The sequence below is a fragment of the Lagopus muta genome, chromosome Z, assembly GCF_023343835.1.
Source record: "Lagopus muta isolate bLagMut1 chromosome Z, bLagMut1 primary, whole genome shotgun sequence".
NCBI lineage: Eukaryota > Metazoa > Chordata > Aves > Galliformes > Phasianidae > Lagopus > Lagopus muta.
In genome coordinates, this window is record NC_064472.1 from 29816645 (window position 1) to 29840670 (window position 24026).

A 24026-nucleotide genomic window follows, 5' to 3' on the forward strand; every position below is an offset into this window, starting at 1 on the left:
TCCTTGCACATGCTCTGGACTCTGTTCTGTAGCTTCTGTATGGACAACAGTAAAATCCTTCCAAGGATTTGTACACTGTTTTCTCATAAATTTTCTGTATTTCAAGAAAGCACAGATAGGTTACTTCACAGGGAAGGAATTAAAATCTAGATGAGATTTGAATTTGGGAAGTCTTCACTGTAAGATAAATTAGATTCATTTTAAAAGAAAAAAAAGAAAAAAAAAAGTAAATGAAGGAAATAAAATAATGAGATTTTTAGTTTTTCATAATACCTAATGCTCCTGGAAAGCAGCCTAAGAAAATCCTTTATCACTCAACTAAAAACAGGGCACTTTGTTCAAATATATGACCAAATAACCTCTCTCCAAATCCTTCAAACAAATTCCTCCTTTATAGAATTACATGTTCCTACACAGATAATTGCAAAGCAAAATAAAAAATATGTCAAAGAGATCCTACAGTGTTTTTTTGTTTTTGTTTTTGTTTTTTTTTTTTATTTACAGCACTTTTATTTCTGCTGCTAGCTATCCATTAATCACAGAAAATTTAGAGAGCATTGTCTGTAGCATACCTTCTTTCACAAAGCCAGTATTCCAAAGCTATGATGTAAAGGTAGAAATTCATACCTGTAGGTCCAACTACACAGGCAAATAAACACAGCTAGAATCAAAATGTTGGCAGTGACACTGTTGCATGAACATAGACAACTGACAGCAGCAAACATTAGCACATTTACGTAAAACTGATTTAGTTGAACATTCACTTCTACTTTTTTAAGTTTTCAGGATCAAGATAGAATTATTTGAATTGTACATGATTTACAGTTGGCATCAGTTACTGTCATTAATTGGTACTGATTATTTTGTTGTGCTGTGAATAGCTTTATTTTTTCCTTTATCAATACTTGCTGCTAAATGCGAATGTGGTGTCCACTGATTTCCCATATAAGATTTCCTTACATCAATTATGTTGTCAGCAGCACAAAATTTGCTAGAAGTACAGACGGGTGAAATATCCACCCATAGACAAGTGCAAAGAGAAATATATACAGATATGCAAGAGTAAGGATTTTTAACTAACAGACATCTAGAAAGAAAAAGAATAAGCTTTCTATAGCCTATTCATTGTGAGGTATCACAATGCTTATCATAAGAAATCACTAATATTAAATGACTAGATGCCAGAATTGAATTCTAGATTTTAATGATACAAAATATTTTCTATCATTTCAAGTGTACATTCACTATATTTTACATATGGTAATTTAGGCTACTTTTCCATGTCACTTAGAAGGAAATTGTGGATACTAGAAGTGTCAGTGTACCCAATTGGGAAAAAAATATTAAGAACTATTTAATTATGGTAAGAATTATTTAGTTATACAGAATATTTCCTCAAATTCCACAGACAGTTACCATAGAATATGAAATGTAAGCACCAAACTGACTATTTTTTCCTTAAGAAGAACATTTTATTTTTGGCTCAGAGGCTCACTAAAACTAAATGTGATATCAGGCAAGAAGTCACTCTCAAGTCATATTGCTCTTGTCTTCCTCAGGAACTGCATATTTATTGATGTGCTTCAAGGAACTGTTCTGTCATTCTGTTAATATTGCTGGAAAAGAGGCAAATGTTGAGATGAAATGAACACAAGGCAAATAAATAAGGGAGAGATGAAATAATAAAGAGATGAAATAATAATTAAAAAAAAAAAAACTATGCAGGCTTAAGACTTCCAGGTAAACAAAATTCCTATAAACATTACAATTCCTGACAGCTGCATGAACAAGAATCTACAATGACAGTAGCTAATACTATACAACACTGAACCATGCAATTTACATCTTAGAGAAATTAAACATAGTACAATGGTTTTGCTTCCAGGCAACTATACTATTAAATTTACTGCAGCAGATTATGACATAATCTGAAACCCCAGGATACACTTTCAAGCCAGCTACTGTGCTCATAATATGTACTGCTATTCTGATTAGTTTTCATTTAATTCATTGCAAGGATTATATTTTTCAGTGGCTGCACATGATACGCAAAAGTATGGCTACAGAATATCTATTAGCCAAAGAAATGTCACTTGTTGAACAGCAGTGATGTTATTCTAGGACAAAAGCATGCAGAGATATATAAATTACTTCTTATCACTCAGCAACACTTGAAAATACTGATAATGTCTTCTCCTGACTTCTCCTGTCCAAGATATTATTTCTTTCATATGCTATGTTTTGCTGATGCATGGTTCTGAAATACCTATTCTTTTAAAACCCTGTTAATGTTGAATTGCATACTAATTCATGTTGGCTCAGTGAAGAAGGAACTAAAGGATTGGGATGCAAGGTAAATAAAGGGATTGTGCACAGAAATTCAGGAGACAACCCTAGATGGAAAGTGAAAACATAGATCTTCCCTCTTGATAAAATATGTAGGAGGGTATTCTATGATCAGGGCATCACTGCTTTGATTACTCAAGCTTTACTTCTCTAATGGTCTGTCAAAAGTAGTTTCCACACAATGAATATTTCAAAGTAGGTGTAGCAAACTGCAGTAAACTGAATAATCCTGTAGTGGCAAGAGTAACCACTAACATTATTTTAATCTTAACATTAGTAAACACTTGGCTAGTTATACAAGCAGTCATTGAATCTACTCAAGGAATAATACAGACCATTAACGTAAAAAAAAAAAAAAAAAATCTCTTGTTTTGTTAAGGTTAATACTCAGAAGTGTCTAAAATGAGCAGCATCTATCTCAAAAGACTTGTCACCTTCATATACTGGTGGTATCTAAGAAAATTTGTATATTTTTCCAAACTACACAAGTCTATATTTCTGCATGCAGTAATATTGATGACATGCATTACGTGATCATACAGGTACAACTTGTAACAGTTAATAACATAAAATTTCCCTTTATGTTCATATTAAAAAGTTCAAATTAAACACTGAGCTGATTTATTCTTATGTACATATAACAACGTTTATATATATATACTATATATTAGTATCTTTGAAATACTACATTATTGTGAAAATTTAAAACCTGTTCTCCAGGTAATGAAGCTCAGAATCAAAACAACTGCTTCTTCCCCTGTACTCTACTTTTATGTGATAAGTGTTACAGCTTCTTTAAAGAACAGCATGTTACAAACACATTATGTAAATAAGCAAAAATTGGTTACAGGGGATGTAACAGCAGCATTTTCTTCTGATAATAGAAGGGCTATATTTTCTACATTTAATAATCTTTTCCTCTTGATTTTAGCATTTGCATCGACCATAAACCCAAAAATGTTTCTAAGAAGATTTTTGTTTTATTTTTCTATGGAATTTCAGGGCGACTTTATCCTGAAAAATCTGATAAAACTTGTTCACTGGTAGATAATATTTATGACATAAATTTATGTTATAATAGTTATGATTATACTGCTTCAACTAAATGTGTAATTTCTTAAGTAGGTAATAACAGATTCAAGTGTCTTTCATTTGTTTATTTTACATACATCAGCTCTTGGATTCACTCAGGATTAAGGGAGAAAGTAACTTTCTGAATATGGTTGTAAATATAGGCTACAGATTTTCCATGTTATTTCTGACTAACAGAGCTTCTTCTTAATAAATAATTACTGTCTTCAGTGTCAAAAGTCTATAGACTCAGACATTATCAGCATAAAATACGGTTAGCAAAAGTTGGTGTTTTTTTCTTGTGAACAGACTCAATGTCTTCATTTGGTTAATCAGCTAGATAAATGTACATATATTTCCCTCCCTCAGTGCTCACTATCAGAGTATTTTATCAAATGTGGCCTGTCATTTGTCACTGAACAGGTAGCAGGTCACTTGGTCAGTAGTTTGTCTTTTGCACATAGTATTCTGAAAATAAAGAAACCTTCAAATTTAGCCATAGTCTGATGGCAATTTGCAATCACACTCACCAGTGTGATTGTTTGCTCTTGTGAAAGATTCCTGTCACATATTCATAACGTTCTTCAAGTTAACAGCAGTAGCAGGGACATAAGCAGATGTATTTACAACCTGTGTGCCTGAGATTCTGTTATTAATGTGTTGACTTCTACTAATAGAGTGTGAGAATCCTTCTTAGTTTTTTTGGCTCAAAGCTTGCTTCCTGAGGTTTTTCTTGTGATAAGACTCTGAGTGACTTGTCAAGGAGGCAACTGATGGGTGCTAACTGTGTGACAATCGATATCGCTTTGGGAACATTTGCAAGCCCCTTCCCCCAGAGCTGCTTGCTCTGTAGAAGAGCGGATGAGAGTGCTCAGCAGTGTTCACTGGCGGAAGATCTGGCCTGTGACTAAACCACTCCAGCTAAGTATGGAAGGCTGGGGGATGATACCATTGTATCCTGCGAAGGCAAGATGCAAGTTGGTGCCTCCCTGCTTCCTCTTATCTACTGGCAAGGCCAGGAAGATAAGAACAAAGGAGTTTCCTGCTGAGGCCCCAGAGCCAGAAGCTGCCACTCAAAGGAGAGCTGACTCGACCACTTTGGATTTGAGCTGTCACTCCAAAAACAGCTGACTTCACCACTTTGAAAGCATTGAAAAGGGGCCATCATCGCCATGGTCGTCGTCGTCCTTCTCACCGTCGTCATTGGCAACAGGACAACTCTGCCTGACGACCCACCGCTACTGAAGATGAAAGACTGAACTACGAACCTTGCTGGATCCATGGTGGTGACTATGTCCCTCTTGCTGCCTATAAAGACTCCTTGCTTCTTCTTTTCTATCTTTTCTATCGCCCTCCTTCCCTTCCCCCATTACCCTAATTCATAATAGTGTCCGTCCTCCCCTTCCCCATTTCCCTGATTAAGATTTGTAATAAACTGGTCGGACCAACATTTGAACCGTTGCTTCTTAATCTCACGCCGGGTATATAGATAATAAAAGAACCTCCTCTCCCTCCTATAAATTGGAGCGAGACATAGAGCTAAGAAATCACTCCTGCTAAGTTCTCAACTACTGTTAACTTTACTTATTGACTTACAGTCATGCCTCTACATATCATACATTCAGGAGAGTGGTCCTTTTAGTTAGAAATACCCTGAAGATATGCTCTAGGAAATTTAAATATTGAAACTACAGATAGCATAACATAAACCTTACCCTTTAGTATCCACTGGATCTTCAGTATTAACTGTCATGCTTTGCAAATCCAGTCCTACTGCACTGTACTACTTGGTTAAAAAGATATGAACTACATTTTCCTGCAAAAAAGATATATTGATCTCTGTATTGAACTACCTATACTACACTGCTGTTGATGATTCAAGCAATTCAAAGGCTTGTATGTGCAACTTGTGACAGAAGGTCAGATTTCTAAAGCTCCATAAACGAGTTTGCACTGGAGGTGGTGCAGGGAGGGCAGAAGGTGGGCCACTTTATTCTGGAAACTGCAAGAAACAGCCTTCTACTGAAACAAAAATGATGTACAATGGTCAGATGAAGCTGAAACACAGAAAAAAGGATTCAAACCACTCCAGCCAGACAGATTCAAACCACTCCAGCCAGACACATGCACCCAAAGAAACCTGATGAGAGTGAAAGAGCTACCGAAACTTTTGGTTGCTGGGAATTCCAGAATCTAGAATTCACTCTAGGTACTGAAGGCGAAGGTGGCTATCTCACATGAAATCATGTCTGGCTCAATTAAATTGCCAAGCAAGTTGCCAGGTGTGAGAGAAAACTGTCAGCTTAATATCCGTGAACTAGAGAGATAAATGATTCCAAATACTTTCAAGAAGTCCAATTGCAGGGTGCTGTGCATAGGTTAGGGAAATGCTAGACATCTGTACAAACTATCAGAAGAAGTCACTGAGAACAGCCTTGCTGGGAAGGACTCGGATGTTCTGGTAGTTGAAAACAAATGATATGAGCCAGCAGTTAGCACTTGCAGCCCAGAAAGCCAACTGTATGCTGGTCTCCATCAAGAGTGGTGGCGAGCAGGGCAAGACAGGTAATTGTTGCCTTCTACTTTGAGTTTGTGAAGCTTCACTTTGAGTACTGTGTCCAGCTCTTGGGCTTCCAGTAAAAAAGAAAGATCTTCAGCTTTTGAAGCGAGTCCAGGGAAGGGCCACAAAGGGGATCAGAGGGCTGCATCCTATGAACAATCTGAGGGAGTTGTACTTGTTCAATCTGGGTAAGAGAGATCTCCAGGGAAACTCTTCTGAAATGTTTCACTATTTTAAAGGTACCTTATAAACAAGATAAAGACTAGCTTTTTACACAGTCTGATAGTGATAAGGCAAGGCATCAAATGTAAAGAGGGAATATTTAGATTTCAGGAGGAAATTTTGTACTCAAATGGTGGTGAACCAGGGGAACATTACCCAGAGAAGTTGTGGATGCCCCTTCTCTGGAGGTTTTCAAGGCCAGGTTTTTGGGTAACCTGATTTAGAGGATGGTAATTCTTTGTATGGTGGGAAAGCTGGATCAAGACTGTCTTTAAGGTCCTTTTCAAATCAAGCTATTTTATGATTCTCTATGTTTTCTTTTGTTTGTTTGTTTGTTTGTTCTTCAGCTACTACTGTTATCTAATTGCAGTTAATGCATTCATTCTTGTACTATGATTCACAAGCTGAATATAGTTTGCACATAGACATAAACATAACATTTGTGGAAAGGCATGTAATTCAGAAAAGCAGAGGCTGCTGCAATCATGATAACAAAATCTCCGATGAGACTGTTATTCCTTATCCGAATTGAAATCAAAATTAAACAGAATTAACACATAAATTCCGTGAATTAATATGAAATTCATGACTGTTCCACCCTCACCATTTGTTCATCCATATTTCTGTATAGTACCAAATTCCCAGTTTCTAAGACACTTAATAACAGTAATAATAATAAATCTATCCAAGAAGAGGAAAAATAACTCCATTAATTCAGTGTACTGCAAGACAGGTAGCACCTTTGTAGCCTATTGCATAAACACAACTAGTCACTGAAAATTGTCTTCTCATTAAAAGAGAAACTTAAACATTGATAAGAAACTGTTATTGTCCATAAAGTTGCTCTTAAGAGGGCTAAAAAAAGGTTCAAAAGCAGAGAAATATAAACATAGAAAACCATGCTGTAAGAGATTATTCTTTTACATCATTGTCTAAAAGCTTGCTGGGGACACAGATGAACAAGTCCAAGCAAGTCCTGGGCAAGGGCTGAGAAATACTTTGTCTGGAGAACACTGATGAACAAGTCCTGGGCAAGGATTGCAAAGGATTTGTCTGAGAAACACAGATGGACAGGGCAAGGAGCAACGAGAGACAGATAAGCTGCAGATTAATGGACATGAAGCAGTCTTTTGCATAGACTTATCTCGAGGAAGATGGCCATCTCAGGGGGCTGCACATGACTCTTACCCAAGCGCCCAGGAATGTCATGCTGGCAGAAGGAAAAAAAAAGGACCAGGAATGTCATGCTGGCAGAAGGAAAAAAAAAGGACCTACAAACTTGAGGTTTAGGTTTTCTGGCAACAGAATCCTCATGAAGAAGAAGAGGTTTCTGCCATGAGAAGCCTCACAACCTGCCTCTCCCCCTCCTGGACATGCTCTGTGCTCTCTCCCTCCTGGACTTCCTTTGCACTCTACCAAGATGCTGAAGAAGAACAACTGTGTCTGCCATCAGATTCCTCACTAAGGAATTTATGCTGGCGGCACTCTCCTGCTATGGGCCTGCTACCTGAGCCTTGCTGCTTCCTCCTGGATTGGCTCTGCAACTGCTTCCTGCTACCTGCTTGCTGCCCAAGGCCTGCCACACTGCTGCTGCTCTCCCCCTGCTGCTTTTGCCTTTGAAAATGTGTGCAACGGGACTGCTGCTTGATCCAGGTGGTGACTATCCCTGCTTTACACAATTCTTGCTTCTTTACTGTCTTTTCTATTTCCCTCCTTCCGTTCCCCGTCACCCTAATTTGTAATAGTTGCCATCCTTCCCTTCCCTGTCTCCCTGATTAGGATTTATAATAAATTGATTGGACCAACATTTGAACTGTTGTTTCTTAATCTCACGCTGGGTATACAGATATTAAAAGAACCTTCTCTCCCTCCTGTAAATTGGAGTGAGACAAGTGGTCATAAGCAAAGCCCAAATATATGATCTGTTTTGCCCTAAGTCTCCTAGTAATTTTCCTCCTTCAGTGGAAGTGAGACAGCACACTAATTCCATGTTTTTTTTTTTTCCCTTATTCCACTTGTTTTTTATGGCCTTTGATATTGGAACTGATGTTTGCTAAAGCAAGTGAGTTGATTAATAGGTATTTTATATATCTGGTATTTCCTTATGAAAGACTGGTGAACTTCAATTATCATACCACCAGTGAAGATGCAGTCTGTTCAAAATGGCTGTTTACGAATGGCTGCTTTGGGTAATGGCTGTTTTCCTAATGTGAGAAATAAAATATAATATTATTAAACAGAGATATGCAGAAAGATGTGTCAACTTATCCATCTTCTTGATGTTTATAGGCTTAATTTTTTATAATGTTTATTTTATTTTGTGGGGCCAAGCATTAAAGTATCATTCATCTGAAAGGATCTAATTTCTTCTATTTTTTTGTTTTAATGTCTTCAAATATTAACATCCACAAACTCATGTGCAATCAGTACAGAAAACCTTTGGTAGGAATTCTATCAATTCTGTTTAGGCAAATGTGTTAAAATGAGAGAGATAATGAATCAAGGATTTGCTTTTGTTTGTTTGTTTGTTTAAGTAAGATATGAAAGATTTTATCCACAAGGCTAAAGCTGTTTTATATACTATTTTTATTTTATTTTATTTTATTTTATTTTATTTTATTTTATTTTATTTTATTTCACTTTAACAAACCATCTGTAAAAGGTTTCAGAATATTGCCTGATAGATAATCTCATAATAACTTGTAGGTGGGAAGGCAAGAAGTACATGTGTATGACAGTACAGATGAAAGGGAAGACATTAATTGTGTGAAGATTTTGCACATGAAATAATCAGCATGTATCTTAGATAAATGAAATAATGTCAAAAAACACTGCAACACAAATTTATCATTATAAAAACCCGAAAAGCTATTTTTGGAAGCAGAAACTATCATATAATACCTTTCTAGGCCTTATTAAATAATGTTTTTTTGTGGCTAAATATACCAGAACACTTCCATAAATGATTTACACTTTTTTTTTTCTGTTTCAGATACTCAAATATTTAATTCTATAATACGAAGATTTTTGTTTCCATTAAAACAATTTTGGCAAACATGAGAGAAAAGCATATTTCTTCAAATCATAAAAGGCTAGTGAAAATTTGAAGGCTTGTAGGAATGTTAGGGGCTTTAAAAAATTAAAGAAAAAAAGATGAATACACAATTTCCTACTGTAGATACTCCTGCTGAGTGGAAATTTCTTGCAACTGCCAGTACAGACTCCAGTACTTCTGAGCAAACTAGTTCATATTTAAAAAATTTAAAAAGGGAATGCTACCAGATTACATAGTCTGAAAAAAAAAATACAAAAGCAAAACAGAACAAAACAAAACAAAAAACAAACACACTAAGTAACACTGAATTCTGCCTTTGAAAGTCAGATTTGGTTCCAGTTCTGCAAATTATTCCATAGTTATAATGTGCCAATTTTATTTATACAGCCCCACTTACTACACAAATGTTGTCCTGAACTGCAGTGTCTCCAGATAGAAAGCCTTTCCAAAATGATATCCTTTTGACTGAGGATTTTACTTCTGTTGTTATTGTTTTGTTTTTTAAATACAAAATGAATGAGATTTTTGTTTGCATAGCCAACCATGCTGGAAGGCCAAAGAAGGAAGATGAATAAGACCATTTAAAAACAAGTGGTGAACTGAATTCATTAAATTTACTGGTTGAAACAATTTAATGAAGAAAAATACTAATTACATTATTAAAATCTAGATTGCAAGTAGTAATTAAAAAGACAGTTGCTATGCAACCGAAAGTATTTTTGTGATAGAGTGCATGAGTATATTTTTAAAGTATTCTGGTGCTCTGTTTTGACCTTTTTCAGTCACACACCTGCCCAGATTGTCTATATAAATACATTTTTTTTAGAAAGATAACTTTAAAGATATATACAGAATTAATAAAAAATATAAAAAGCTTTATTAAATTCAGTTAATGAAATTTATCATGTTTGAAAGGTAAGGAATTTACGAGATAAAAGCAAGTACAGATATAGGTGCATATGTATATCATCATGGATATAATTTGTATTCTGGTACATCATCAGCTCAAAAGGATTAACTTCCCAAACACAGGGACTGATCCTTTAAGATGTGGGAACATCAATTTTCTTACTGTAGTGTATGAGTTAACTTTGCCCTATCTTGAAGGTCTTAAATTGTTAAATCCCTTAATTTTCCTGGCCTGCATTAGAAATAGTGTGGCCATCAGGAGCAGGGAGGTGATCATCCCATGGTTTAGTGCTTGTGGTGGCAATGGTGATGATCTTATAGGTTGTTTCCAACCTTGTGATTTTATAATTCTATGATTCTGTGATTCTAATTTTGTAATAAAAACTCAAGTAGATATTGGCTATAATGACTTGGGGCAACTTTTAATTATTCTGGAAAAGTGAGGTGTAATTTTGCTTGTCCTTGTGTACCTAGACTAAGATGCAGCTTAATTTCTACTGGAATTTCAAATGTTACACAAGATGATCTCCACTGTGATCATCTGATACTGATAAAACACGGAGGGGTGCAGTTAATCATTGAAAGCAAAATTTTATGTTATGGGATATATATATTTTTTAAAAGAGGCATATGCATATCCAGCAAGTTCATACAGTCCTCCAGAATATTCTCTACAGCTGGAGAATAACAAAATCTATTGGCTCAGTGTGCTGTGAAAATGGGAGGGAGATCTAGTTTGCTGGATCTGAAGCTCTACTCATGGTTAAGGCACAGTTCCTGACAACCGGGTATTTCTCTGCTGTGAGACAGTACTGCCTTTATCCATCATTTCTTAGTCATATGAACATCCTGAACATTGTTTGCATTAGTTCCCATTAGTCCTGCATTTAAATCACTATTACCATGAAAATTCAGGAAATTTGAACAGGATCTATCTGACTAACTTCTCACCAATGCTGTATCACATTGTTATCCTGTTCCCAGGAGTAAAGAACTTGCTCTCTGTTCCTGTATAATGACCTATGAACATAAAGGCATGTAAGAATTTATATACCGGTATACAATTATAGTAGTAAGCTAGGCAGAAATGCTGTTAAAAATAGATTTATTCTTTTTCCTTTCCAGAAATAAACATTGTTAGAAAATTTTTATCCTTTAACAATACACTGCAATTGAAATTTACTCTTGTTTTGGGTTGTTTTCTGAAATGAAGTGAAAACTTATTTTTTACAGATAGTATCAGATTAATGTCCTGGATGACAGACTGTGCTCATCATAATTCAATCTGCTCACTAAAAAACAAATTCGTGTATGTTAGTAAAGAGATCTATCATTAAGAAAAAACAAAAAACAAACAATATTCTTGCACTTATCCTACACTTACATTTTTTTATTTATCTTATAATTCTTAATAATTATTCTTAAGAATAGCCACTACAAAAATATTTTTGACACATTATATATATTTTTTTATTATTATTACTGAAAGAAGAGCATAGCAGAGGGCTGGGATTGTTCAGCTCTCTGTAAAAAGAGTAAATAAAATTGCAATTGATTTTCTCTATTATATGCTGTTTAATATGCATTTCTATTAAAGTATATTCAAAAAGTGTTTTACGGCATATGAATCATGTCAGAGGAAATGTTGATGTCTAGAATAGCAGCAGTACATGAAGTATTTTCACAACATGGAAGTAGTGAATAAAAGAATACTTGGGCTATGAAATTAAAAAAAAAACTGTAAAATGCGCATTTCAAATAAGCAAACTGCAAAAAACAATGGGTTGATAAAAAAGGCCAAAATTACATCAAGAACAAAAAAAATATTATAAATGAAGAAAACAGACATATTTTGTCTATGGGGACGTTAAATCATGACTTCTGTAAGTGTCCCTGGCTATCTTCTATCTAGCATTTAAATCAACAGTAAGCTTTTATCAGCATGGTAAGTTTGTTCTAAACATTGACATATTGCAGAATGTAATCTAGATTGCATAATTCCACAGTTATAAATGTATCCCGAAGACATAAAGTTATACAACAGAAGTTAAATATTATGAACATAGTCTAGCTTTGTTTTAAATGAGTTATTGATGGGGTAACATTAGTGCAGTACAGCACTCCAAATTATTACCACTCTACCAAAGTTAAAAATTTACTTTGAAACATATGTGTTAAAAAATCTATTTTTCTTCAATTCCACTGAAATAAAATTAGTTTCTCAACACTGTGATGTAAATTAATAAGGATTTCCAGCACTGAAAATGATCTCAATTATACTTAGGGTGTAATTTGAGATAAACACTGTTTTGTTGCAAATTGTCTAGATAAAACAAGTTCAACACCACTATTAGCCTGAAGTACCACCTTCTATCCAGTTTGGCTTATAGAAAAAAAACAGATGTCTGCAATACAAAAGTGAGTTCCATTTCTCACTCATTACAGCTCCTTGCAGACTTTGTGTCAGCATGAGACCCATATCATTCTTAAAAACAACATACAGAAATATTTCAAATGTTGCATCATGCTTCGGAATTATTGGCAAACCAAGAAACATAATTGTCTATTTCTACAAAAACATTTTATCGAGCAAATTACTTGTAAGAAATGGATCATAAAACTTCACTGTAAACCATCATAGTCAATTAACTACTAGATAAAAATCTAAGAGGACTCATAAATAATCTAGTTGAATGAAGAAAATTAATGTCCTACCTCAACTTTTTGAATCCCCACTCCTGTTAAAAAAGAGAAAATATAGCAATTTTCTGAGAAGGAAGCATTTATTTAGCAAATGTTTCACTTACAGCAATCCAACACATTTGAAAATAAGGAAAACTAGATCAACTAAAATCTCTTATATTAATAGAATGAAGGAAAACATACAGTATTTATATTCCTGCACATAGTCTCAATCTGCACTACATCTTAGTAACTTACTAAAGCATTTTTGATGGCACCTGCCACACACAGAATGAGGCATATTTTTTCCACCAGTGGGAAGAGAAAAAAAGAGAAAATCTGTGATCCTGTTTAAAAAACGCAAGTTTCAGTCTAAACATACTTCAATATGGTCACCTGCCTGTAGTTTTATTCCTATCACTAAAACAATTAATGATCTCTGGTTCCAAGATTTTTTGAATTCTGATATTATTTTGGACCTTATTTCTACTGTTATGCTCACTGTATAGTAAACATTTTGCAAATACTGTGCCTATTGGAAAAATTAGAAACAATGGTCAGGAAAGAGAAATTGTAAAATATAGTTTTTAACAATATTTTTGGAGGCTAAATTTATTTACTATGAAGTACAATTTCATGAGATTTTTAAAAAAGATTTAAATTTAGTTAGCCACTGTAAAATTCCTGACCTATTTATCTCACAAAACATTCTATTGCCTTAAGAAGTTTACTATCTCATCTTTAATTACATCCTAATGAAGTAATAAGAAATTCTTAGTGAGGGAAGAGGAAAAGTTGTAAGGCAAGGGCAATTTTTGAACATAGAAAAAAAGTATATACAAAGTAAAATTTAGTCCTCTTTGTTTTGATGGCATCAGACTCAATCAAACATCAGAGCATCCATATCTAATTGTATCTTTAAAACCAGATCTTATACCATAGTTTGCTGCAAGTAGTTGTAATTTTATCTTCTGTGAAACAGTGCCCTCAGAAGGTCTGGAGGAGGTTCAGACTTCCACTGAAAACTACTTCATGTTTATATTTAAATAAAACAGATGAAAAATATCCTCATTCCTGTTAATAATTCTGCAGGCAATCAAAAAAATCCTTTATACGTTCTCACTGACTCACTTTAATTTGAGGTGTAATAATGTCAGAAAAATCATCAAAGCTCAAGAAAAGGAGAAAGACTGTGAGACTAGAATTCATATTTTTGGTGGAACCTGTGCTGATCTTGCCTTCTTGAAAATCTTAATCTCATCATGTCTATTCAAATTGTTGATTAGACTCAATGTAAACGTATAACTGCCTAATATCAACCCTTAAGTGTATTTTACCGAGTATTTGGGATTTTTCTGCATGTAATTAACTGTCTTAGAAATGCATTTAATAGTCTTTAAAAACACTCCTTTCACATGTGGCTGAGAACTTAGCTGAATATTTGGGCAAAATATGTGAAATAAAATTCTACAAACTTCACTAATCTTTTAGTACTTTCTTTGTTGCATTCTTCTAGTTTTGTTCCAAATTCGGATTGTGTTATTTATATTTACCATTAGTAAGCTTATTTTTGTTAATTTGATCTTTAGATCATGCAAATTTATTTATTTATTTATTTACTTATTTTTGTTTTTTGTTTGCTTGCTTGCTTGCTTGTTTTAATCTTTAAATGTCCAGAACCAGGGGGAGTTGTTATGGAAAAATTATTTTTGTGGAATGTGGTATGCACATTCTGCTGATCATCATTTAGCATTGAAACTGTATCATAATACAGCAGTGTTAGTAAAACCTCAGGAGAAATTACTATTACAAAGTAGAAACAAAATCATCTAGCTCAATACCATCCTGTGTACTGATCCCATTGATTCCTAAGTAATATAAGAATGACAAGGTTCCAACAGTATTGCTGAAAAGTTAAAAAGCAGCAGCAAAGTAACTCACTCATTCACTCACTCACTCACTCACTCACTCACTCACTCACTCACTCACTCACAATCACCTAACTAAAATTAACAGTCAGTAGCAGACTTTGGAGATACATAGCTCAGTAACTACATTCTGGGTCTCATACAGGAGGGCACAGGAAGACACAATAATTCTCTTTGTAATGGTACATGTAAATTATTAAAAACTCACTGAAATATTATGTGAAGAGGCACGTTTAGGGTTTTTTTTTTTTTTTTTTTTTGTTCCCCACCCCCCATTAAGGAAAAGTTTCAAACTACCGAGATTGAAAAATGCTCAGTTTAGCAAGTCAGGTTTCTTCCATCTTTTCTTTCTCCCTCAACACATATTTTAATCTTGATTTATGCTAATACAGACCAGACCTTAGACCTTCTCTAATGCAGAACCTACAATGCAATACTTCATTTTTACTTAGATTAACTAGGAAATCATAGAAAACTAAAGAAATCATATCTAATTCCAAACTAATATATATTTATTTAAATTTATATATCCTATCAAATATAGTTCTATTCTTGGTCAGAATTCCACAGAAATGTTCTTCCGGTTCTTTAAATTACTGAAATAATTTCAGAAAAAACTTTCTTAACCAGGTAAAATTTTAGTACTTTGTTTACTCTGTTATTGAAATATTGGCAATCAAAGATTGTTTACAATATTGGATTAAGATTCTGGAAATTATTTCTTTAAAAGATTGAGATTACAAAAGCTTCAAGATAATGAAGACACATATGATGTCATCTTGCATACTGCCTACCTTCAGTTCAGTATTTGGATCACAAAACTAGCAAACTGTTCTGCTTAATGAAGTTTAGTATTATTAAATCATGTAAATTGTGGTTACTTGAGTAATTGTGGTTAAAATGGTTATTGTGGTTATTTGAGGAGCTACAATTTCTGACATACTGATTCTACGCCATGATTTTGTATTTACATTTGAATCTGTGTTTACAGTATCGGTTTTATCCCATGAATTAATATATCCATAATACTTATACTCTTGTAACAATTATCAAGATTGTGGTGAAACTTGAAGAGGTGGATATTATTAGCCATACTAATTTTACATAAGTAATTATTTGGGAAATTTCTCAATCATTATTTTCTTCTACCACAGTTAAACATTTTTTTTTTGTTACTTAACTCATTCTTTCCATCCAAGAAGAGAAATCAGTATGCTAATGCGGTGAGTTTAGATCTATTTATTTATTTATTTATTTATGCATTTATGCATTTATATTAATGATACCGAGATGGAATTTGTTAATGAGATATTGGAATACATGAAATACATTGGGAGATTTTAGAACATTGTAGTAGAAAGATAAATAGTGCATATTGTATGTTTTTAGATGATATTTCCTGCCCTCTTCTTCAGTCAGTAGATTTTAATAGGATGTTACATCATCTAAATTTTATTATTTTGTTTGAGTTTCATTCAAGTGGCTCATAGTCAGGCTTAGTTGAGTCTATCAGTTGCCAATTTCCTTTTCTCTATGGAAACCTCTGTTGGCCCCAGTATCATCATGTATAGCCTTATAGACTTTGTTGGATTAGCCTGGATACCTTCTGAGTTTACATGTTCATTGCCAGGCAGTTTTACTTTTCAATTACATTACAAACACGCATGTAAACACCACTAATATCCCTCCAACTGTAATCAAAGAGTGAATTCAAGATCATTTTTTTGAGATGGAATGTCCATGGGGTCTGAAAATATGTATTTAGGGGCCATAAAATAACTGGATGATGTAGTTTCCAAGACACTTTTTCAAAAAGTCATGGATGTTAGAGGTACTTGGTGAGAGGATAAAAAGGAAAAATCACTCCTATTTTTAAGAAGGGGAAATAAGAATGTCTGTATACTACAGGCCACGGAGCCACACCTTTGTGTCTGAGAAGATCATGAAAAAGATCCTCCTGGAATACATGTTAAAGAACATGCAAGATATATAAGTGATCTGAGACAGCCAACATGGTTTCACCAAGGGCAGATTGTGCCTGACAGTCTTGTGCCCATCTAGGATGGAGTGATACCGTCAGTAGACAAAGGAGGAGCAATTAATGTCTTCTATCTGGAATTCTGCAAAGCCTTTGATATGGTCTCACACCACATTCTTTTTTCTGAATTGGAAATATATGAATTTGAAGGGTGAACTATTAATTGGTAAAGTTAGATAGATGATGGCAGCCAGAGGACTGCAGTCAATGGATCTCTGTCCAGGTGGAGGCTCATGATGAGTGCTGTCCTTCAAAGGTCAATCTCGGGACCAGTGCTCTTCAACATCTATAGCAATGACCTTGTTAGTGGGACAAGAAAATTGTAGAACTGTTGGATCAGGTCAAGAGGAAAAACATGGAGATTATTAGAGGTCTGGAGGTCTCTCTTACAAAGAAAGGCTAAGGCAGAGGGACTCATTCAATTTAGAGATGAGAAGGCTTTGGGGACACTTCATTGCTGCCTTCCATTGTCTAAGGTATGCATATAAACAAGATAAATACCTACTTTTTACACAGGTAAATAGTGATGGCACAAGGAGGAATGGTTTTAAACAAAAACAGAGGAGATTTATATTACATACTGAGAGAAAACTTTTCACTCAAGAGTGATGAAGCACTGGATCAGGTTGCCCAGAGAGGCTATGGATGATGCATCCTTGGCCAGGGTGTATGGGGCCCTGGACAACCTAATCTCATGAGTGGCAAGGAAGTTTGGATGTAGATGATCCTTAATGCCCTTTCTAACACTGCTGAAAAGTTTAACATAATGAGTGAAAAACTGCCATATGGTTAATCATTTGGAAATTAATAGTTCTTGCTGTGTGTTTCTAGTTTCTTCTTTTTGTTTCTTTTGTGTGTGTGTGTTTTGTTTGTTTGTTTTCAGAGGGGATGCTGGTTGATTTTTGTTGGATTTTTATTGTTGTTCTTTGCTTTTTCTAATCAAGTATAAAAATTATTAAAGAGTTTCATTTTGTCTAATGTTCAACTAACTAAAATGGTTTCAGGTGTAATCTGACCTATTTGTGGCATGGGAAACTTTTATAGTCAGTGGCTAAGAAAGGAGATACAGTACCAATATTTTTTTATTATTGACCTACCGTTTTAATATTTAAGATGTCAGATATAAATAACTTACACATTTGGAAAACTGCCAGTGTTCATGAATTACAATATCTAGGTCACTGCCTGCTTAAAAGATTATTATCTTCTAGCTAATGTTAAAATCTGAGTCAGACTTTCAACTACCTGCTATGTTGAGATATTTTTGGTATAACATATGTATTTTTTTGTGCAGCTGAAAAGCAAATAAGGAAAAAAAAACTCACAAAATTATATTTCCAACAGAATAGTCTATCTATCAGTAAACAATTAAAACTTGAATTCTGCAGTGTTTTTATTTACTTTATTACATTTAATGAAACATTATTTTTATCTGAGTCTTAGTTATGCATCTCTTTTGTGTGCTTGTTCGTACTTTTTTTTTTAACTTTATATTATTTTTATGCCTTAAAATATGACTCAAAAATATAGCAGGTTGTGTTTCTAAAATCAGTATTTTAAATCTCAAGACATACTTGAAAATCCATTTAGTTTAAATAAAAGATCAACAGTAAAAAATTCAGTCAATTCTCTTAGCAAAAAAGAGTAGACGACTCTCAAACTCTCATGAAGTCTTGGAAGCCAAAATAATATGGAAGATGAATTATTTTATTTTATTTTATTTTATTTTATTTTATTTTATTTTATTTTATTTTATTTTATATTTTTATAAAGAAGAACTAGATCTATGAGTAGATCCTATTTTCCTTGTCAGTTCTTGCAACAAAGTCCACTGATAGAAAATTCCCATTGATGACTTCTGTTTTTTATTTTTTAAACAGTATGGCAAAGCATATTTTTCTAAAATTTATAACTTCACCTGTCTGAATTGGATAATTACACTGGAAAATATCAAATAGATATTAAATTTACATTGAAAAAGAAAACAAGTATACACTGAAAACAGTGATTAAGATCACAAAAGTTAACAGCTATCTAACACAATGGCATTGCCGGGCTTGTGTAATCTAGGAAAGAAGAGCTACATGAAAATATGACAACACCATGCAGATTCATCAGTAGGACAAACACAGTAGGGAGACAAAGAAGCACTGAATCATAGTCACTAAACATTATGGAGTTTATATGAAAACACAGGTATACACTGGATAGCAATGTATTTATTACGGCAAGTGTGACCTTCTAAGCACAGAGTGTGTAGAACAGCTGGAACATGTGTCTGGATCTGAGTTCTAAACAGAATTCAGCTCAATCAAATGTTTTAAAATCACAGTGTGATAATGATATTAATTTACCCATTTATCTGCCTGTGTAATCATATAAATAATTATTAGCTCTAGATCTAAATGCAAGATAAAACAACTCAATACAAATAAGTTAAAATAAGTTAAAATTTTAATAAGTTAAAATAAGCATTAGAAGACCTTCACTACTTATGCTATTCCCCATATTGACCATCAAAATGAACTCAAAAAAGTGGACACAGAGATGATAACTGAAATTTTTTTGTGAGAATATTTCTGGATGTTGCTTACATAAAATCTATGCTATTTTAATCTATGCTATAATTTTTATTTTAATAAATATGTGTTGTATTTTTTCTTTTAATCTTCCATTTAAAATTGTTATAATTACAGGTGCATTTTCAAATGCACAAATATAAAAAATATATCAGCCATATGTACTACTATAAGAAATTTTTGAGATTGCTAGTTACATTTATAAAAATCAGTCTTCCAAAATCAGACTAACACAAATTGATAAAGAAAATCCTTTAAAAGTTCTTTAGAAAGTCTGCAGTAGGAAAATTAAGAGGAGGTCTAGATCTAACAGTTCAATTCTGTTTAAAAAATAAAAGTGTTGATGTTGTATTATATGATTTAAGCCTCTTAAGAAAATAAATATTCTGTTTATCACCTGCATTATCAAATTCTGACTTCCTATTGCATATTTTGTTTATATTTGGATGGACTCGTGAATAATGACAACTAGAGAAGCTAAAATGAAAGATATTTCCTCCCCTATTAAATATATATATATATATATATATAGTATTCAAAATATAAATGCATTTTGATTTGTAATAATAAGCATAATTTTCAGTGATGGTTTATTCTCTCTAAACAGGTATGTATGCTGGCCACAGCTGAACTGATACACTGGAATTATTTCAAAAGAACAGAATGACAGAAAGTGTAAAATGACCTTCCCGTCCCAACATTAAGTTGGAAATATGTTTACAAATCTAAGGAAATGTGCATCTTTTGAAAATAAAAATATAACTTCATTAAACACTATATAATTGTCGTTATTCCATAATATGACTTATATGATACAGCTTATCTAGTAAGAATAAATTAACTATGTTCAGTGATTTCTAGGAGTAACTAGTAACTAGAACCTTATCATTCACGTGCTCAACTAATGTGGTTTCTTTCTATTATCATGTGACCTGCTTAGTGGGCAAATGAAACTCTGTGGATGTTGCTACCCAGACTCTAGCAAAACATTTGACACTTTTTTTTTCCCACAGTATTCTTCTGGAGAAATTCTCCGTTCATGGTTTGGATGGATATACTAATAGCTGGGAAAAAAAAAAAAAAAAAAACTGCCTGGTTGGCTGGGACCAAGGTGTCCTTGTCAATGAAGTTAAAGCCATTTGACAGCTGATCACAAGTGGCGCTCACTGGGCCTGAGTAATATGTTCAGTTTTCTTTAATACAAGAGATGCTCTAAACATAATGTTGTCTATTTTATTATTTTGGTCCATAAAGTCAGAGGTAGCTCTTGGTAGTATGACAGTAGATGGTGAACCTTCCCATCAGTACTCTATTACATTTTGTATCCATGTGACAGATGGTAGCAGAGGGGCAGTCTGATGAAATGGTGTCTGACATGGAAGTGTGCATGAAGGAAATGCGAGCTGAGTGGTGTAATTCAGCTGTGGCAATACTGAATTGAAAGACAAGCCACGTTGAAGGCAGCCATGCAGATATTTATAAGAGCAACATGGAGGTTCTTATTCATAGTTGGCAAAAATGCATAATTAGTGGTGGTAACTATGATGAAAAACTGTGTTGTAGCTGAGAATTTGTTCTATCAAATAGTATTATTGTGCTCTTTATATCTGTTGTAGTTTCCGTGGAAATAAAAAGGTGGTTTTATTTTTGAAGAGAGCTAAGTATCTTTATCAGTTATATTGATGAGAGAATTAAGTGCACTCTCACTAAGTTTTCAGAAACCAATAATATGTTAGGGACTGTTGTTCTGTTTGGGAGTAAGAATGCTTTGCAGAAGGATCTAGATACGGTAGATTAATGGGACACATCTAATCACGTGGCACTCATCAAGGCTAAATGTCTTATGTTGCCTTAGGATCACAACAACCTCATGGTATAAACTTGCAGAATAATGGCTAGAAAGCTGACCATTGGAAAAAGACCTGCTGGTGAACAGGTGGCTGAACATGAACCAGTAGTGTGCTCATGTGGCCAAAAAGGCCATCAGCATGCTGTCCTGCATTAGAAATAATGTGACCAGCATGACTCTAGAAATGTTTGTCCCTCTGTATTTGAAACTGGCAAGACTTGATTTCAAGTACTGCACTCAGTTTTTAGCCTATCACAGCAATAAGGGTATCAAGTTACTAAAGTACGTGCAAGAAAGAGCAATGAAGGCAGTGAATAGAATAGAAAGAAAGACATACAAAGAGGAGCTGAAGGAACTGGGGTTGATTAGTCAGGAAAAAAAGGAGGTTGAATGGAGACTTCATTATTCTCTACAAATACCTGAAAGAAGGTTGCAGTGAGAAATGTCAGTTTTCTCAGATGCAAGCAATGGAGAGCTATTTCAAGCATCCATTTGTACCGTGCTTAGCTAGAAATACACATATTAAACCAAACACACCAGGGGAGGAATGAAAAAAACAAAACAAACAAACAAACAAACAAAAAAAAAACCCTTATTTATTTTTAGTTGTATGATGGCAATACTGGCTCCTGCACAGGAAAGGCAAGTATATATATATATATATATATATATATATATATATATATATATATATATATATATATATATATATATATATATATATATATATATATATAAATGAAAGTTAATATGAGAAAGGCAAATATATATATATATATATATATATATTCTATGAAAGTGAATATGAGAGTATGACAGTTCAAATGAGACAGCCCACATCATATTAAGACTCAGAAAAGGCAGAGTGGCCATGTTCTCTTTCTCCAGGCCTCAAAAACATACCCTTTCTCATTTAAAATTTGATAGCCATGTAAAAATTTTGGAAAGAGTTAAAAGGATGGATGTGGCTTCCAGTAAAAACTTCCTATTAAGTTTTTGCAAAAAAAATAATGTTCTGCATTATCCAGTAGCTGAAGTACAATCAGTGAATGAGCAATTCTGACGTGATGGTATCTTTAAAAATTATAACAAGGCAATTTTTTGAGCTGGTATTTGAACATAAGAATATCCACAGAGCAAGACCATTGTAAGAAAGGAAAAAGAAAGAAGCAGAATTCATAAAAATAAAAAATAATCATCCAAACCCTAGCTGTGAGTTAGCACTGAGATATGCAAAAAAAAAAAAAAAAAAACTTCAGCTATCATCGAGATGAGCACTTTGTCACCTGGATGCTCTGATTTTGGGATAATGGGGCCATTATCTTGGACCTCATGGGAAGTGCAGGCAAGTAGCTGAAATCCTTTTCTAAGGAAGGAAGCATTGATAAAGCAACAACCAAATAGCAGTAAACCTATGCTATGCTAAATGCCACCATCTGAAATACTATTGTAGGTGCCAAAAACATGACACTCCAGAAAGTACTGTCTGACAATGGGACATATTTCCAAAATAACCTAGTCATCTGAGCCAAAGAGCATGGCATTGAGTAGATATATCACATACCCTGTAATGCATCAGCCTCTGGGGAAACTGAATGATAAAATAGTTTGTTTAATACTACACAAATACCAATGGATTTGGGATGTTCAAACACTGGGATATATACTTAGAAATAGTTAACACTTGGGAATCTTTCAGTGTGCTCTGCCCAATTGAAAACTCTCATGTACTATGAAAGGAGATAAAATCTCAATATTGTACATGGAAAACATGCTGGGTATGACCATGGATTATTCCTGCCTTGGTCAATGATGAAACTTTTGGTAAGATTGCTTTTTCTCAAGGATCTGGGTCCACTTTTTGGACAGTACAGAAGGAGACTGGCATATGGACATTGTATGACAACACATTGGCAGTAATGAGCAGGAAAGATGATGAGAAAACATCAGTAAATTACCTATCTAGGGTAGTTCAACAGTATGGAAAAAATCCGTCTTTCTCTCAGCTGCATCTCAGCCATGGATAAACAGTTCTGGGAGTTCCAGCATGTCAAAGACCTATACAGATCAGTCTCTCAGTTATTAAAAGTAAGCTTTTCTCTGCTAGAGAGAGACAGTGTAGTAGATACACACCACGTGCTACTCTGTGGTTTTTCTTTGTGCAATCGTGGAGACAATATAAAAAAATGGAATAGAAAATCCATCTCAGCCATTGAGGCATAGGCACATAAGCTGCAAAGAACAATAAAAAAAGGAGTTTCTTCTAAGAAAATGTCTGATGAAGTTTCCAGTGAGACATTTTTCAGACAGTAGATAACCTGATTTCTGAATTTCATTATAAAACTTTGTTTGTGTTGATGAGTACAATAACCAGGACTAGAAGGATATTGCATCCGGGCAAGTGGAGAAAAGGGACAATCAGGTTTACTGTACTGTGTAGATTTGATGGCCTGAGAAATCAAATCCACAGGATTATAAGGCCTTGGTGAATATTGGAGAACAGTGTTCTCTAATGCTATCAAGTATAGACAGATACCCCTCTGTATTTCTGGAGTGACAGAGGGATCTCAAGAGATAATTGTTTCGGAGGCTGGAGAGAGCCTGATCAGGAACAAGGGGCAAAAGCTCCCCATTGTGATTGGCCAGAAGCTCCACACATCCTTGGTGTATCTCCTCAGGAGACATTATTTCAGGGACCCAAAAGGGTATCAATGGAATTTTGGTATAGCTGCTTTGGAGATGGAGGACATTAAGCAGCTGTCTACCTTGCTATGTCTCTCAGAAGGT

General features: G+C 34.2%; 1 protein-coding gene across 9 annotated transcripts in view; it reads right to left on the bottom strand.

Moving 5' to 3' along the window:
- The window catches only part of PTPRD (protein tyrosine phosphatase receptor type D), a 1217200-nt gene that overhangs the window by 547428 nt on the left and 645746 nt on the right, over positions 1-24026 (bottom strand). For all 9 annotated transcript variants that reach the window (XM_048930990.1, XM_048930989.1, XM_048930988.1 and 6 more), the window contains exon 7: positions 12879-12901. The gene's annotated coding sequence lies outside the window, so the exon portion shown is untranslated. The remainder of the gene's footprint in view (positions 1-12878; positions 12902-24026) is intronic.